Source organism: Pantherophis guttatus, chromosome 2 (assembly GCF_059756535.1).
Source record: "Pantherophis guttatus breed Tessera chromosome 2, ASM5975653v1, whole genome shotgun sequence".
In the NCBI taxonomy this organism is placed as follows: Eukaryota; Metazoa; Chordata; class Lepidosauria; order Squamata; family Colubridae; genus Pantherophis; species Pantherophis guttatus.
Genome location: NC_142064.1, coordinates 230,039,191 through 230,055,323, shown reverse-complemented (window position 1 = coordinate 230,055,323; position 16,133 = coordinate 230,039,191). Strand labels below are relative to the sequence as shown.

Below are 16,133 nucleotides of genomic sequence, written 5' to 3'. Positions count from 1 at the left end.
TACATACATACATACATACATACATATATATATATATATATATATATATATATATATATATACACACACACACACATATATGTATGTATGTATGTGTATATTAATCATTGTCCATATTGAATACATATCAAAAAAAGGAAACTTGAGAGTTCACAAGGTTGATACTATATAGAACTAAACTGTGACTGAATCTGGATGTTCTGCTTTAGATACCACAAAGCCTCCTCCCAGAAGGTAACAAGGAAAACAGGTTGTGAAGAGGATGTGCAGAGTTCCAGACAATACTATGGACCCTGGTCATGCATTGTTTATATGCTATGTCCTGGATAGGCGGAAGTCAACTGCCAATAATCTTGTCTGCCATCTGCACCACTCTCTGCACTGCTTCCAAACTGATAGCCCTGCTTAAAATCTCCTTGCTCGGGAGGGGCAAGCCATGGAGTCATTTTGCAAGGTTGCTATGAGGAATATTCTAATTTTTTAGTGGATAAAGTTGCTTGTATATGCTTTGAGTGAACTCTAGAATGGAGAGACCTGAGATATGGTTTTGGGCAGTGGTGGGATTCAAGTAATTTAACAACCGGTTCTCTGCCCTAATGATTTCTTCCAAGAACCAGTTTGCCAAACTGCTCAGAAAGTTAACAACCAGTTCTCCCGAAGTGGTGCGAACTGGTTTTGGAGAATTACTAAGGAAGTGAACCAAACTCATCTAGCCAGATTTTTGTTTAGATCCATGTCTTTCCTGCGTTGGTAAGGAAGTAACCTAGGAAGTAACATATAGCTAGATCCATGTGGTCAGTGGTGGGATTCAGCCAGTTCGCACCACTTCGGGAGAACCGGTTGTTAACTTTCTGAGCAGTTTGGCAAACTGGTTATTGGTAGAAATCATTAGGGCAGAGAACCGGTTGTTAAATTACTTGAATCCCACCACTGCATGTGGTGGTTTCAGCCTTTTCGAGGAAGGTGGAGATCCTCCAGTCTTGAAGGAGGCAATTCTGTATGCCCACAGTCTGTTGTTGTTCTTAGTCATGAAGTCATGTCCAACCCATCGTGACCCCATGGACAACGTTCCTCCAGGCCTTCTTGTCCTCTACCATCCTCTGGAGTCCATTTAAGCTCACATCTACTGCTTCAGTGACTCCATCCAGCCACCTCATTCTCTGTTGTCCCCTTCTTCTTTTGCCCTCAATCTTTTCCAGCATTAGGCTCTTCTCCAGTGAGGTGGCCAAAGTATTTGAGTTTCATCTTCAGAATCTGGTCTTCTAAAGAGCAGTCTGGGTTAATCTCCTCTAGGACTGACCAGTTTGATCGCCTTGCAGTCCAAGGGACTCACAGGAGTCTTCTCCAGCACCATAGTTCAAAGGCCTCAATTCTTTGGTGCTCAGCCTTCCTTATGGCCCACATCTAGCACCCCTTAAAATACTACTGCTGCCAATAAATAAATATTAATAAAAATTAAAACAGAGTGCCCTAGTAAGGAAGACAAAATTCTTTGTGCTCAACAACTAGGGCATGGATGGAGGCTTCTGCAGCCTTATATCTTCAGTTAATTTATTTATAAGTTGCTATAAGAAGAAATTGAGTCAGAGGAAATTGCTGTAAATAAGCACTTAAATTGTTGCAAATAAACACAGCTTAATCCTGAGGTGCCTTACCTTGTTCATGTTTCCTCCATAAAGGCTATTTCAGTATTGAAGAGCATGCAGAATAATACTTTTCAGCCATGGTTTCATAATGAAGTCCATAAAGTAAATTTCTAGCTACCAGTGACAGAAGAAAGGACACGGGGTGATATTTATTTATTAAATACTCACCATAGCAAATATGGGTGTCTTATATGGCTTTCGTGAAAGCAAATTTGTATCTCCCAATGTGCAAGCAAAGAACAAGAAGCAGTGGCTTTACTTTTCTTTTTGTCTTTTAAGTATTTTTTAAAGACCCAAAACAGGGGTGAAATCCAGAGGTTCTGACAGGTTCTGGAGAACTGGTAGCACAAATTGTGAGTAGTTTGGAGAACTGGCAAATACCACCTCTGGCTGGCCCCAGAGTGGGGTGGGAATGGAGATTTTGCAGTATCCTTTCCCTGCCATGCCCACCAAGCCACACCCACAGAACCAGTAGTAAAAAAAATTGGATTTCACAACTGACCCAAAACATGTATTATGTGTCAGTCAGTCAATTAAAGGACTCTCTAAAAAGTCCTATGCATGTCAAAGTAACTCATACTGAGTAATTCCTATTGAGAGATAATTCCTATTGATTTCAATGGCATCTGCTTCTAAGTAAGTCTATCTTGTGCACAAGAAAGACTGAATGATTACTGGTATCTAAAGAAAGTGTCATAAAATTGTTCCTGGAAGCTACAGCATATAGGTATGACAGAGAAAGTATCTGCATACCAAAAAATGTACATAAAATCAAAGCAGTGGAGATGCACAAATAGTGTTTCCAAATGTACTGTAATTCAAAGCCACTTACTGCAGAGTGAATTCCTTTGCCTTTAATGGGGGCATCTTAGGCCAATGCATTTGCCAGAAAAGATTTTATTTTGATGTGCAAGAGGTTCAGCCTTCCTCCAGATAATTTCACATCTTAGTTCATGTTAAAAAGAGGGGGAGAAGAGACTGTGAGCTCACTTAAGCATGCATTTATCTTCCATTGCTAGAATGATAATCCAAGCATAAATTTCTGTCATGTTTAGCTACTAGGGAATACTGGTAACCGAAAAGTTGTTTCAAAATGCACTATTTGCTTTTCAATGTACTTCATTTCCAGAGGTGGGGAAATAAGAAGCTAGGAGATTGCAGTAATTATTCAATTAATAGTTGCTATTTCAACTAGGGAATCCCGATTTATGAGCAATGCTTCCTTCAAGATGTTGCTTTAATTTGACATAGAAGCCTTGTTTTTTTTTCCCCAAGGCTCAGTTGTTTAATTAAATATAAACCTTCCTCTAACTCTTCAATAGTTTCCTTCTTGCAAAATTACTACTGGAATCACATGACTTGAGACAATGCAGAAAACAGCATGGCTGTGAAAGTTTGTCCCCATTGATTGACCAATCCATAATCTACTAATTGAATGACCACTTAAAATCATGAAATCTCTAGTGAATTTGGTTAACAGAGAAGTTTACGCAGGGGTGAAATCCAGCAGGTTTTGACAGGTTCTGGAGAACCGGTAGCAGAAATTTTGAGCAGTTCGGAGAACCGGTAGCGGAAATTTTGAGTAGTTCAGAGAACCGGCAAATACCACTCTGGCTGGCCCCAGAGTGGGGTGGGAATGGAGATTTTGCAGTATCCTTCCCCTGCTACGCACACCAAGCCATGCCCACCAAACCACACCACGCCCACCAAGCGATGCCCACAGAACCGGTAGTAAAAAATATTCGGATTTCACCACTGAGTTCATGTCCATATTTCTCCCCCCTCCCCCAAATCATCTGTCTGAGTTTCTGAACTAGAAATTTTCTAGGTTTCAATTTTTGATATGTTTATACTGTCAATACTAACTTTGACTGGAATTTTTCCGGAACTAAAGAATTTGTCCAGAATAATGGAAGCTATAACATTCTTAGTTTTATGATGTACACTGCCCTGAGCCACTTCTTAAGATGAGCAGCTATAGAAATCAAAATAAAATAAAATAAGTAATGCTTCTTTAAAACATATGTTACAATGTTTTATACTTACTATGTTTTGGGAGAAAGTACTTGATTATATAAATATAGTTCTATGACCAAAATTGGTCCCAAATCATGAAGGTAACAATCAACACCTTGAAATGCACCTGGAAAAATGCCTGTTACCATCCAGCTCATACAATAGTGGTGTTACATGTGTTAAATTTCTGACATTGTTCCACAAGACTGGGTAACAGCAGAAAAGCCACATTTCCATTCACCACACCTTTAGCTCAGGGGTGGGTTCTAAAACTTTTTACTACCGGTTCTGTGGGCGTGGCTTGTTTTATGGGCATGGCTATATGGTCATGTGACAATTCTTTAGGCTTTAGTAGAGGTACTGGTCTACCAGGCTTTTAACTGCTTGCAGAACTGTACCGGTCTACCCATTTATTTTTGCTGGCACTGGTCTACTCATTTGTTTTTGGAGGCATCGGTCTACCACCAAACTGCCTTTTATCACTGATCAGCTATAGGACTCAGGAGGCAACAATAGATTGGGAATGGGGCCAAATAAAAGGTAAGAATAACGCGGTGGGGGGGCACAGAACCGGTTCAGTGATGTCATATCGGAACTGGGCCGAACCAGGAGGAACCCACCACTGCTTTAGCTTCATGAAAGATGCAACCCACTTTAATGACTTTAGGAAAAAGATTTACCTGGAGCAGATGATATTGGGTAAATATGTATACAGTATATGCTACCTTGAGTTCCAGAGTGGTCTTAAGGTTTTCTGATGTATAGGTTCTTATCTATTTTATTTATTGATTTATGTATAGAAGTTGACATCCCAGGATAAACACATGTTAAAAAGATGCACATGAACAAATAAATGGAAAGTTGTGGCTTGTGTGGAGCCACTTCAGTTGTATCAATAATATCCTCATCTAAGTTTCAGGAAGAGGAAAACATGGCAAAGTCAAAGAAGCACCTAGGAATGTAACTCAGGAAGCCTCATAATTGATCCAAGTTTCAAGCAGCCGAGAACATGAATTTAAGCATAGTTAAACAGTTTGTGGAGTTCCAGCTGTTGTTAGCTTAACAACTTCCTGTTGCTTTAATTGTGAAAGGTGATCTTGATGGGAGTTGAAATTTAACAATCTGCACCCGTAGATTAACTACACAAATTAATCCAGATAGCAGAAAATGGCCAAATATTTAGAATTACATCCCTTTAACTATGCGTACTTGTTAAGGCATAGCACTAAAAATGTTCTCTTTATCACAGTGTGCAAATTCCACCAAGTTATTTTATTACTGAAGGGAGAAAATTTATCCTGTGCTTCTCCTCCTTTCTGACTGCAAAAATACCTTGCCTATGAACTAACTAACCATTTATTCTTTCTTTGTGTGTAGGTGCAGCCATAGCAGACCCTTGGGCTTGCATATAGAAATAGACTATTAAACAGATCAGTCTTGAAGATGGTTCAACTTGTTCAGCATACTAATTTGAAGTCTATTAAATAGTTAGGACAACTTACATTTCTGTAGAATTCTGGATAGTACTTGTGCCTTGGGGCTACTCAGATTCTGTACCATCAGCTCTTGTACAACTCTACTTGTATGAACTTTGGGGGCACTAAAGGTCAGGGTTTCTTCTTGTAACTCATGGCCATCATTATGTCTAAGCATGTAGGTAGAGATTTTGACTTTAGTCTCTTAGATTAATAGAATCCTTGCTGAGAACCAAGGTTTTACATTCACCAATTCACAAAAGGTAATTTGGATGATTTATATCAATAGGAAGATAAATCTGTTCTTCTAAATAGCCAATTAAACAGAGATTAAGAAACCTGCTTCTGTTTCAGCAGAGGAAAGCATCTTGCCAATCCTGTGCTTTGAAACTAACTGATTAAGCAGCCGATTTAATAACACAATGAAAATATTTAACAAATGAAAATGAATTTTGTCTGGAATGGAAAGCTATTAAATATGGTGCAAAATATGGTGGAAGTAATTGTTTTCTCCAGATTAATTTCTGAAATAACCACCAGGCTATCTCACACCTATGGAGATGGCAAGGGAGACACTCTTCTTAATGTCATGGGTAAATCTTTGGGATGGGACAAGTGTCAAATCTGCTCAAAGAAAACAGTAACATAACTAAATATCTTCACAAAGCCCCATTGATTCAACTTTCAACACCTGCTTTTAACTATCTCAGAGCATCAAGCAAGAGTTCCGCTAAATTGAGGGAGCTGAGTGGTTTAAAAAAAATGAAATATAAATACATATATTTCTATCGCTCTCCTTTTCTGAATAAAGGTAGTATCTTTACATAGTTGAGAGCCCACTAAAGTAGTCAAGAAAAGCTCAAAAACTAAAAACAAATAGAAAAGGCCTCTATGTTGTAGGTACATTTATAGTTTGTAGTTTACTTTATTGTCATTGCACATGATACAATGAAATTAAATGCTGTTTTCAGTGTATATTATAACTATAAAAAAAAACATATACATCCTTTACATTCTATATAATTGAAATTGAAAACCCGATATTGCACTATACCATATAATTCAATATGGTTATTGCCCTGTGATAGAAGCTGCTTTTCAGCCTATTTGTCCTTGTTTTTATTGATCTGTACTGTCTGCCAGATGGTAATAGTTCAAAAAAAGGATCTTTAAGAATGTTTTGAACTTTCTTAAGGCAGTGGGAGCTATAAAGCTCTTCCAAGGAGGGGAGAGGGCAAACAATGATCCTCTGGGCAATGATGTTGACCCTCTGGAGTGCTGTCCTATCTGCCACTGTGCAATTGGCAAAACATACACAGATGCAGTAAGTTAAAATACTCTCTATGGTGCAGCCGTAGAAGGCCACCAGCTGTTTTTCATTCAGTTGCTGTTTCCTGTTGTGGCTCCGTCCTCCGAGCCTATCTTATCGGAGGGGGAAGGCTCTGAACATGAAGGAGAAGAGTCGGCCAGGCCTCCCTCTCCAGGCCCCTCCTCTCTGGAACTGCCTCAGGTGCCGGCCGAGGAAGAGGAGATTAGCCAGGAGCCAGGTGTCTCCAATGATAGCGATGGAGGCGATCTGTCGTTCCTGGATCCACGCCAACGGTTGCAGCAGTTGAGGAGGTGTGCCAGGGATTAGGCTGAGTCACTGGACCACACCCCAGAGACTATATAAGAGAGGGTGGTGGCTATTTAAGACTCTGTGATGCACAAAAACTAACTCTGGCTAGTCACTTTGAACAACACCTAAATCTGCAGAAGGTTTCTTGTTTTGAACTGGACTATTTGCAAACTGTGTGTATTTCTGTTTATCTGGTGAAGGGATATTAAGTAAAAGCACTTGGCAGTCGGTGCTTGTCTTGCTGCCAAGTTTCTGATAACAAACTGTGTGCGTGCCATGTGCTTCCTTTAACCCTCGGCTGGCTGTGTGTGTGTGTGTGTGTGTGTGTGTGTGTGTGTGTGTGTGTGTGGAGACGGGGACAGAACATTTCCTGAGATATCTCAGGTAGTATAATCTCTGCTGGGCCCTTTTGACCAGTGCTGCAATGTGTGTATTTACATCTGTGTTGCACTAGGATTCTAGCCTTTGTGCAAATACATCTTGTGAGCCAGTAATGTCCATTCCTAAATTATTCTATTTCACTATTCACAGTCACTCATGTAGTCACTTCCTGAGTGGACTACTGCAATGCATCCAAGGGCTGATTCTGAAAAGCATTCAGAAATCCCAGCTGGTCAAGAGATGTGACGCCAAATGCAGTGTTGGATGTACCATAGATGTCTCAACATAACCCTACTCTCCATGAACTAAATAGCTCCAAAGAGGCTTCTGGATGTCATTCAAGGTGCCGGTTGTCATCTTTAAAGCCCTGCATGACACGGGGCCAGGTTACTTATGGCATGCCTCTCCCTAATAGTTTCTGCTCATTCCACAAGGTCTGGCATAATGGTCATGCTCTGGATTCCTTAAATGAGGCAATATTACCTGGCGGGAGCCTAAGAAGTAAACCTTATCTGTCATTGCACCTGTCCTATGGAAGAACCTCCCCTCAGATATACTGTAAAATTGCAGATCTTTGGTCTTTCAGAAGGCCATGAGTCTCTGGCTCTTTCCCTTGGCCTTTGGCAGCTTCAGCATGGATGTATAGCATTGGTGTTTTAATGAGAAGGCCTTCACTTTGTTTGTTTGATTTATTGCTGATGTTTTATATGGTATGTTTACCACTGAGGGTTCCATTGGATGGGCATCCTTACAGATTTAATATTTTTTTAAAAAATAATCACCAAATCTTCTGGAGGTTATGATAATAAAATAAGTCCACATATGCTAATGTGAACAAAATAAGGAGACAATGGTAACATCTTCCTGATCTCCGTTCTGTTTACCTTCTGGTAATATATCTCTGAGAACATATATCTCTGTTATTCAAAACCTTACGTGCATTTTAGAGGTCATGGCAATGCAGAATCGTGCTTGAAAAGCTAGTAGAAATTACACTTCTGCAAAGGAGAAGATTGGACGAGACTAGAAATGAATTCCAACCAGAACTGTCAAAGCTTTTATGAAAATGTTTTTAAAATTGGAGGTTTTCCATCCTTGGCTCTGGAGGAGTTGCACTCTCCTGCTTGGAGCCAGCCACAGTATGAAAGTTTTCTTGGACTCACAGCTCTGGCTTGAACAACAATTGGCAGCTGCAGACCTTTGCGTGCCTTCATCATGTGTAGCAATTGTACAGTTCCTGGATAATAAGAGGCTCTGCTTATTATGGCCATGCTTTAATTGCTCCCAGGGGAGCTGTACATCAAGTTGTCCTTGAAGACCACTCAGAGGCTTAACCTAATCCAGAATGTAGCAGTGCAGGCAGTGATGGACGCACCTTGATATGCCCATATGGCACTTTTGTTATGGGAGCTGCACTGGATGCCATTCTACTTCAGGATGCCATTTAAGGTGCTGGTTGTCACTTATAAAGGCATGAATAGCATATTTATTTCCCATGGTGTACGCCCAGCTGATATGTGCTAACAGGACTGGTACTCTTTGGGTCCCTTCAAAACAGTGCTGTCTTTTGGGACCAAGGAAGCACTCCTTCTCATGGCACCTTCCCTCTGAAATGCAGTTCCCTCTAATATCCAGGTAGCTCTGGAAGGCCCTGATGATCTGGCTCTTTTCCCAGACCTTGGACTAAAGTATCTGGAACCCCCTGGTGAGTTCTGTTCTATTGGCTGGATTTGCCATGTGCTTTACTTATTTATTTTTTTGCTGGTTATGCTTTAGAATTGTGCTGTGTTTTATTTTCTTTGTTATATGATAGGCCGCTCAGAGTTGTTTGGAATTAGGCAGTGTCTAAATCAATTATTAAATTCAATGTTATAGCACCCACATCTTACATGACAAAAGCATTTTATTTGGGCTCGTGATAGGATTTGCAGCAGCATTTAGTAAGTTCATTTCCATCTTTCCATTGGTCTAAAATTTCCTTCTCCTACTCAAAGATGTTTTTTTTTTTTGCCTTTCTGACTCTTTAGAAGAGGTCAACTTCTCTGACTGCTAATCATATACCAGTATATCCCTTATAACTCTATACCCTGCATATGAATTTCACTGAAATTCTCTATTCCTGCGGGTTGGAGGAAAACAAAAGTGTTTTCTTTTTCTTTATATGAAATGAGAACAACTAAAAAAGTTAGTATAAAATATTAAGACAGCAATACTCAGACATATATTTCTCCCATATTTATGCTCATATATGCCAGATACAAAGGAAAATAATAGCGGCCATTCCCAAGTTTCAAAAATTTTGAAAGAATTGATACCATTACAAAAAGGCACACAATATTTAACAAATAATGTGTAATTTTCCAAAGTCTCCTGAGACTCATGTAATAACAACAAGGGTGGAACACCCTTTCTTAAATATTACTTTCCAAATACTTTGTCTCTGGTAGAACTATTTGACATTTAAATAGAAAATGTGGCATCTGCCTTTTTCTTTGAAGACTATAAGATGTCAATTTATATCCTACCATGAGTAATTCTGAATGAAAACTATAACAGCAAAAGTGGTATTTAATTCCAGTAACCTTTGAATTTTCCATACATTATTACAAATCCAGCAGTGTTGAAACATGGAGATGAAGCTGCATTAGAGAGACCCCAAATGGTAATAACAATCCCTGGATGTATTCAATGGGTGAAAATGACTTTTCTCTTGGGCAAAACAGCACAATCTATAATTCATTTAAAGGTGAATAGAATAATTAACTTCAATCATACGTTCATTCAGATATGCACCAAGTATACTCCTTTTGGATAGACAAGTAATTGAAATGGAAATGTCAACCTAAAAGTAATTTGGTGATTCTAATGTAGTTAGGATTATTGCCTTTCAATTTTACATCCTTGAGATATAAAGTTTCCATAAAGTCATTTCAACATAATTCAGAGATAAATTAATGCTTGATTTTACAAAAACCCTGGTAGCTTATGTCTAAAAGCATCTCAAGGCTTGAATTACTCTTACAGAGTTGAAACCAAACTAGATTTCATAGAAACATAATGTTCAACAATATCAAGGAATAAATTTATTTAGTACGAAGCCCAATGTTCCTAACGCAGGATAAAAGCTTTCCCTACTAGACTATGTTTTAATATATGGAGAGTCAGGTTCATTTAGAATGATCACACTACAGTTTTTTATATTTAGACAGCTATCAAAATAATGATTCCCCATTCCTAGACACCTCTCAGATTTGTGAACAGGCCCAGAATTTCCCAACTGCGTGGATAGCAAGCATGTATGTATCTTTACTATTGTTACTATCAAGATAGTAAAGGCTAACAACTCCATTTTCCTTAGATTTGAGGGTGTGGGGAAGGTAGACTCACTGCTAGAGGAAAACATTGCTGGCAACGATGAGATAAATTACAAACCAAGAACTGAATTATGGAATTCCCTCCCTACCAATTATTGTTGGCATAAATTGGCTGAAATATCTCCCTGTTTATCAGATTTTTGTCTAATCTTTTGATATTGCACCATTTAGGATGTTTCTGTCATGTTCATGATGCTGTTTTGAGTTTTTAATATCGTCAATTTTCTTCGACTTTTATTACCCTATTATATCCTGCTTCTGAAAAGTAGGCTATGTTTTTAAATAAATCCATACATAAATAAACTGATCTAATGATAAGTATTGGAGAGCAGTATCAAATTTCCAGTTTTCCTTGTCTGTTCTTCCTATTAAAATACTCAAACTTGTCTGTGTCTCTTTGTGTATTAATTTCATTAATTTTAGCCTAAATTAAATGTATCCAAAAATGTTAGAGTTGTAAAAGCTGTTTCTAGTTTATTTTGAAGACTTCAGAAATATTTTCTTATTCATAAAAATTACCAGTGCTTCCTGCCATCTTCAAACAGCCTACATCATGCACTCAAATTTGATGATTTAGGCAGATGACCTTATTTTATTTATTTCCCTTAATATAATATTGATGTTTCAAGCCCCTCCAAAACCCAAATATTTGCTATAGTTCCATGTCTTCAAAGGTATTCAAATATCACACACACACACACACACACACACACACACACAATCTGATACTGATAAGAAGAAGAGAGAGTCAAGCTATTTTCCAAAGCACCTGAAGGCAGGACAAGAAGCAATGGATGGAAACTAATCGAGGAGAGAAGCAACCTAGAACTAAGGAGAAATTTTTTGACAATTAGAACAATTAATCAGTGGAACCACTTGCCTCCAGAAGTTGTGAATGCTCCAACACTAGACATTTTACAGGAGAGATTGGACAACCATTTGTCTGAAATGGTATAGAGTTTCCTGCCTAAGCAGTGGGTTGGATTAGAAAACCTCTAAGATCCCTTCCAACTATTCTGTTCTAATAAGAACATAGATATCAAGAACTCAAATTTAAAACAGCTAGCAATTTATCCTTTCCATTATTTTAAAGGTTACCCATCACCAATTGGCATAAGAATCTTTAAATAAGATACTAAAGTTCATTTCTGTAGAAACGAACAAATCCCTTTGGATGCCAGACTTCATAAAGTATCATTTTGGTATAGATTACATATTCTGTATAGTTCTCATTTTGAAAGACTCTGATGACATTAATGATGTTGACATTTATCTTGCTTTCAATATGCTTCTACATTTCGTGTGACCTGCTACTGGACAACATCAAGTTATTTGTCAGAATCAATAAATGTCACCAGCACCGGGAGAGTGTGGTGTGCAGATGCCTTCATCAGCACTACAAAAATTGTTTAATATACATTCAGCATTCAAAAGAACTAAAGCTTTCAAAGACATCAAACTCACATTGTTGTGAAACAAACCAAGACTGCATACAAATACAATATTTTTCACACAATACAATTATTTCCAATTAATCATTTTTCTTCTATGTTTCTGGGATGGTGTTATAAAATAACACCAAAGCTTCCAGATGTGTTTGGGAAATTCAGCAGTGTATGAGGTTGATGATGATCTTTTGGGTTTACATGCAACCCAGCCATAGATGTCTAGCTTGAACTTCTAGAAGAAGGGAAAGAGGTAAATGTGAGAGTAAATAAACCTAGTATGTTGATGTCCATGATGGCTGGAAATTATAGAAGCTAGAGTTCCAATCTATCTTGAGGATATTGGCATGGTCCCAGGGAAAATATCTATTACTTCATTTAACTGATCTTAATTCTCAACATAAAATAAGTTATCTGTGAGATCAGACTTACCAGCTGATGATAAGCCTTACCAGAGAAGAAACAAAACAAAATAAGCTAATTTTATTTTATTGTAAAGCTACATTAACTTAAATTAATTTAAGTTTTAATTTAATTTAAGATTAATTTAAATAGTTTAATTACCCAGACATCAACTGGGAGATGAACTCTGCAGCAAGTGGGAGATCAAACAGATTCCTGACATGCTAGCTGATTCAAAATGTAGAAGAAGGAACTAGAGCAGAGGTGTCAAACTCAAGGCCCCAGGGGCCAGATCCAGCCTGTGGGATGCTTAGATCTGGCCCGCGAGGCTGCCCTGGAAACAGTGAAGGACCAGCTCACGGTGCTTCTGCCAGTGAAAACAGAGCTAGGGAGGCTACCTGAGGCCCTCTGGAGCTCCGTTTTCACTGGCAGAGGGTTGCAGGAGGCTGTCACAGTCGAAAACAGAGCTCGGGAGCCTGTTTTCATTGGCAGAGCGCTCAGGCCACTACAGGCACCACTGACATGAGTGACAACAAGCTGGCCAAGCCCAGCCTGGCCATGCCCACCCTAGCCCCATGACAAACACAACCCTGATGTGGCCCTCAATGAAATTGAGTTTGATACCCAGCTATACTGGACTGAAGTCTCACTAATAGGGATGAAATGATAGATGGGATTGAAGTTGTGGAAACTTTGGAGTAGAGTGACCATGTCACACTGGAATTCAACATAATGCAATAGAACAAAGTCAAACTTAATGTCTTGGGCTTTAAGAGAACTGACTTCAACAAACTAAAAGAGAGTTTAGGAAGGATTCCATGGATGGAACTCCTAAAGGGAAAACAATTCAAGATGCTTGGGAAACCCTGAAAATGAGATTATAAAAGTCCAATGAAACACAATACCATAGAGGGGGAAAAAACCAAGAGACTCCAATGAAACCATTATGGTTCCATGAAGGACTCTCTGACAAAACTGAGAGAACAAAAGGACAAGTATAAAAAATTGAGAGAGACATATCACTAGAACAGAATATGAGCCAATAGCCCAAATGTGCAAGGACAGAGTTAGGAAAGCTGAAGCTCATAATGAACTAAGACTTGCAACAAATGCCATAAATTACCAAAAAAAAAGTTTATTTCAATATGTAAAAAACAAGAAAAAAATCAAGAAAAATGTTTGGTCCACTAATAGGTGAAGATGTCAAGAAGGTGTTGGGCAGCAGGAAGAAAGCAGAACTACTTAATTCCTTTTTTAGCACATGTCTTTATGCATAAGGAAAAAGATAGCCAGCCTTTCAAAAGCAGCACTATGGGACACAAAACAGGAATATGAGTCAAAATAGGCAACAAATTGGTAAGACAACACCTATCCGCTTTAGATGAGTTCAAATCACCATCTTCCAATATTTGAAGGACTATCACAGAGGTTCCTTTGTTCTCCAAAGCACATGAGGGCAGGACAAGAAGCAATAGGTAAAAGAGGGAGATCCAGCCTGGACTAAGGAGAAATTTCCTGACAGTGGGAATTAATCAATGGAATAGCTTGCCTGCTAGAATTGTGGGTGCTCCATCACTGGAGGTTTTCAAAAAAAGATTGGCCAACCATTTGTCTGAGATAGAATAGAGACTCCTGTCTTGGGCAGGGAGCTTGACTAGAATACCTCCGAGGTCCCTTCAATACCTATGATCCTATGATAATTCTATGATGATTCTAAGATTCTAGACTCTATGATTCTATTACTCTATAATGCTATGACTCTTGCAAGTCTGAAAGTGCAATTGTCCCACTGTCACATTTGCAGGCCAATAACTTAGGAAGGATTCCTTCTGAGCCTCTTGCATAATAATAATAATAATAATAATAATAATAATAATAATAATAATAATAATAATAATAATAATAATAATTTTATTTATATACCTCCCTTCTCCCGAAGGACTCGGGGCGGTGTACAGCCAAGATTAAAAACATAAAATACAATATGATAGTTAAAATTAATTAAAACCATTAAATAGTTTTGGCCAAATTTTAAAACCCAATATTAAAACCCAATTTAAAATCATTCAGTTAGACAGCCCCGCCTGTCGGAACAGTAGGGTCTTGAGGGCACAGTGAAAGACCTGGAGGTCAGAGATGTTACGAATATCCGGGGGCAATTCATTCCAAAGGACAGGAGCTCCGACAGAGAAGGCTCTCCTCCTGGGTATCGCCAGCTGACATAACTTGGCTGACAGTACCCTGAGGAGTCCCTCTCTGTGGGAGCGGACTGGTCGGTGGGAGGCTATTGGTGGCAGAAGGCGGTCCCATAAATATCCTGGTTCTATGCCATGGAGCGCTTTAAAGGTGGTGACCAACACCTTGAATTGCACCCGGAAGACCACTGGGAGCCAGTGCAGCTCGCGCAGGAGAGGTGTTACATGGGCGTAACGAGGTGTGCCCATAACCACCCGCACGGCCGCATTCTGGACCAGTTGGAGCCTCTGAGTCCTCTTCAAGGGGAGCCCCATATAGAGAGCATTACAGTAGTCCAGACATGTCATTACAGATATCTTTTAGGGATAGAGGGGCAAGCCAAATATCAGTCTTAATATGAAATATTCCAAGGGTGCTATTCAGCAGGTTCTGAGAGGTTCTGGAGAACTGGTAGCGGAAATTTCGAGTAGTTTGGGGAACTGGTAAATAGCACCTCTGGCTGGCCCCAGGAGTGGTGAGGGAATGGGGATTTTGCAGTATCCTTCCTCTGCCACCCCCACCAAGCCACGCCCACAGAATGGTAGGAAAAAAAATTGAATTCTACCACTGAAATATTCCTTATCTTAAATATAATATTGAAGTTCCTCATGCCCTGTGTTCAGCTTTTCCAAGTTTTTAGTATCAGTACCTATGTGTTTTTTTACTGTCAAAGTACGGAGACATATATTATTTTCCTTCTCTTATCTCTCATATTTTGCTCATTTCATGTGCTGATATCTGCAAACAAGCAATGTAGGTTTTGAGATGTCTTTTTTCTAGCCCTGAGCTGGTTCAAGAATTTGCTGCCTGGTGTAGGTTTTGCAGTGTATCTTGTTGCTCTATCATGTCATTGTTAACATCTCTCTGTTCCCATCAATTGGCCTTGGTTTTATTATTCATGTTATCTTTTTTTATGCTTTCAACATTATCCTAGTCTTAACTGGATAATGTCTCAATAATTTTCACTTCATTTCCCATGCATACAGTAAAGCAATGTCATTATATCCAAGCCCTCTGCTAAAGAGCAATACGTAAGTTGCAATATACACCTAAATATATCATACGTAAGAGTGGACTTGTTGCAACTGTCCAATAGTACAAGGTTAATAAAGGCTGTTATAATGTTTTGAGGGGATATTTCCTTAGCATTTGAATCCCTTCAGATCTATAATTGTAATTCATACAAAAAATATGTTATGGAAGCCAATATTAATTGCAATCTATATAGTAAGAACTGCATAAATTGCAGCTTATGCAGTTTTTTTAAAGGGCAGCTTACTGCCCTTTAAAAAAAAACCCACTTCACAGTTCTATACAAATGGTCATCCCACATCCAATAGATTATGCTTATCTAAATAGGATAACTCCTGTTGCCTCCTGGCATTGGAGGATTTAAATCATAGACTGCTGAAGTAGCAGCACCTGCTTAGAGCTTCTATTAAGTAGTCATGGTTTATTTATTTATTTCTGTAATTTCTATGCCAGTGATGGCGAACCTATGGCACGCCTGCTGGAAGTGGCATGCAGAGCCATCCCTTCTG

The 16,133-nt window shown here is 38.9% G+C and overlaps 1 long non-coding RNA gene across 3 annotated transcripts in view; it reads right to left on the bottom strand.

The window, feature by feature from the left end:
* LOC117673918 (uncharacterized) overlaps positions 1-16,133 on the bottom strand; it is a 99,868-nt gene that overhangs the window by 28,788 nt on the left and 54,947 nt on the right. The window contains exon 2 of one of the 3 annotated variants that reach the window (XR_004593610.3): positions 2,479-2,591. The exons of the other annotated variants lie outside the window; for them this stretch is intronic. This is a non-coding gene — a long non-coding RNA (uncharacterized LOC117673918). The remainder of the gene's footprint in view (positions 1-2,478; positions 2,592-16,133) is intronic. 3 annotated transcript variants of the gene reach the window in all.